Below are 333 nucleotides of genomic sequence, written 5' to 3' on the forward strand. Positions count from 1 at the left end.
AACACTACTATTATTCTATATTAAAATATATATAACATATAAATGAGGCATTCTTTTTCATAAAGCACACCAAATTTGGTGTCACAATTTCTATTGGCTTAACATTTTATTCTTTTTTTCTTCGGATATATGTACATATGTATGGTATGTGAAAGTTTGAATTTTTTCGTTATTCTGACTAATCATGTACTTTTTCAAATTGTTGTATCTCGGGTTCTGGCATTGTAGAGACTTCATCTTAACGCCGTTTTAAAACTAAAGAAACAGGCTATATATTTGTATGATGGTCATGATTTTCCTAAAGGTAACTAAGCTATTGTAACGTAGCATTCA

This window comes from Rhagoletis pomonella, unplaced genomic scaffold, assembly GCF_013731165.1.
Source record: "Rhagoletis pomonella isolate Grant_MI unplaced genomic scaffold, Rhpom_1.0 Rhpom_scaffold_00006, whole genome shotgun sequence".
NCBI lineage: Eukaryota > Metazoa > Arthropoda > Insecta > Diptera > Tephritidae > Rhagoletis > Rhagoletis pomonella.